Raw genomic sequence first — 2,500 nt, 5'->3', positions numbered from 1 at the left:
CCCGCCTTAAACCACAAAATCAAATCAAAGAAAAAACGCACACAGACACACACGCAAAAATCTGCACATACACACATAAATCCACACAAGCAGATTACCATAACCTTTACTTGGTGCTTTAGCTGGTGTGCGAAACAACCAGTGCATCGTTGCTTTCTCGCCTCACGCTCCCTTTCACCCCAGTTCACTCTGCCCACAAGTGGCTGCACAGAGACTGCCTGCTGACCGGGGCCAAAGACAACACACCGTCACCCTGCTAATGGTCGGCATGCTGTGATAAATGGCCGCGTTCCAAAGTCCAAATGAACGCACTGCAATTTCTTCCCATGTCTTCCATTTTCTTGACCGCTAGGAAGAGTAATCATCAATTACTTAGAAGGGGGAGATGGAAGGGGCGACCTAGAGAGAGGGTCAACCTGGAACCTGGACTAGGCTGACCAATGTTGTACACACAAGCTATACTCTAGTGGCTAGAGCTAGGCGGCTTTAGTGTTTTTTATTGTACCGGTGTGTAACCTTTCTTTATGAGTTGATGTCGTTTCATGGCTTTTGCTCGGTGCTTATGTTGTCGTTGGCTCTGTCTCGCTGGATTCTCTCACATATCGAGGGATAGTCATTAGAAGCGACCTCTTTGGTTTTCACAACTTTGTCACACTTTCCCACCCACTCCCTGTTTATTACCACCACTGCTTCCACCGTGTTTGCCTCTCGTCTCTGACCCCTAGCTGACAGACATCCACAGAGAGTTCCTCAGCCTGCCGACACACACACACACACGCACACACCACAAACCGACGAGCACACACATGCGCAGCCACACACGCACAAGCAGACACACACGCACAAGCAGACACACGCACACACTGTATTTATAAGTGTCCTTGCTGTGGCAGCTGAGCCCGACAGATGTGAAAATCATTAGAGAGCCCCAGAAAAGGGCTATAAAACAAAGTGTAACCTTAGAGGGGTGTTGTGATGGCGGTGGGTGGGTGGGTGGGGGGGGGGGGCGGGGTCGTGGGCGGGGGGGGGTGGGGGCTGAGTAGGTAGCTTTATTTATGGAGCTGATGCGCGCCTCCAAGGGTTTCACGAGAAGGAGAACATACTGTGTGCATGAGGAGGACTGGAGCAGGGGAGAGAAGAAGAAGAAGATGAAGAAGAAGATGATGAAGAAGAAGACGAAGAAGAAGAACAGAAACAGGAAGAACAACAAGAAGAGCAAGAACAAGAGAAGGAAGAAGTAAGAAGAGAATGAGGGAATAAATATGGCCTACAGATATATACGCAGATTGTTACTGTTGAAGACATAATAATAATAATAATAATAATGATGATTAAAAAAAAAATAGCCAAAACATTACCAGAAGTAGAGAATGGGGTAAAGATGTCCTATTTGTACTGATGTGGTTCACAGCCTGAGGTTCAAGCCGACTTCAAGTTATGGCTCATGGTTGCACAAATGGCATCTTATTGATGTACGAATTATGCTTATAGTGTGTGTGTGTGTGTGTGTGTGTGTGTGTGTGTGTGTGTGTGTGTGTGTGTGTGTGTGAGTGTGTACTGCCTGTGTCCTTCAATTGCTATCATCCCCAGGTCCCCAGGTGTATCACAAAACACCTGATCCAGCAAAAACTGTAAATATGGGGCACACACACACACACACACACACACACACACACACACACACACACACACACACACACACACACACACACACACACACAAAACACACAGTAGATAGATAGTATCTTCCTGTGCTGAACCTGTTGATTGATCAAAGTCAGTACATGTGCTGTGTTTCATCAGCATAGCCACCTTGCCGGAACAGGATAAGGCAGGCAAGGTGGGACAAGGTGAATAAGAGAGAAGGAGATGAGGAACGCACAGGAGTGCACTACAGTACAGAGGAACAATGAGACACATCTACAGTGATGTGGTATGGTCAGCATGTGGCAAATCTCACGTACAGACATAATACTGGGTAGTTATTGCTGTGATTGGCTAGGTCCTTCTCCGTAGCCATAGATAACCCCCTTCAAAATCTTTGAATCATAATAACCTTTTTCTAACACAACACCGACACATAGCTAACCTGAATTGTTATTATCGTTGCCGAGATCACCACTAGTAAATTCAACACAGAGAACCCCGGTCAATCGTAACACGCAAGGCGGGTATTAAAGAAATATATAAATGTGGATAAGAAAGGTGGTAAAAAATAATAAAGGAATATACACCATGAGAGGGTTTTTTGTACAGCAAAAACTGCATGTACATTTCCAAACGTCTTCTGGCTGTTATCACAACGCCGTCTACATCAAGCTATTCCCCACTAGCACTTGCCTGCGACGATGCCAGCGAGTCCTATAACATTCATCATCTCTATTCATCTCTCTGGCTACGCCGCCGCCCATCCATCAACCACAAAATCCCAGCCATCAATCTGGCTTCGGTAGCTGTCCTCTTTATCAAGCCACCAATCTCATTCAAAAAGACAAGACGC

The 2,500-nt window shown here is 46.2% G+C and overlaps 1 protein-coding gene across 1 annotated transcript in view; it reads right to left on the bottom strand.

Annotated features, from left to right (window-relative positions):
• LOC311343273 (netrin receptor UNC5C-like) overlaps window positions 1–2,500 on the bottom strand; it is a gene marked incomplete at its 3' end in the record, with an annotated part of 149,673 nt that overhangs the window by 63,733 nt on the left and 83,440 nt on the right. The window lies entirely within an intron of this gene.

Source organism: Micromesistius poutassou (assembly GCF_964030765.1).
Source record: "Micromesistius poutassou genome assembly, chromosome: 5".
Classification (NCBI taxonomy): Eukaryota; Metazoa; Chordata; class Actinopteri; order Gadiformes; family Gadidae; genus Micromesistius; species Micromesistius poutassou.
The sequence above is the reverse complement of the archived record's forward strand: the minus strand, read 5'-3'. Positions and strand labels throughout refer to the sequence as shown.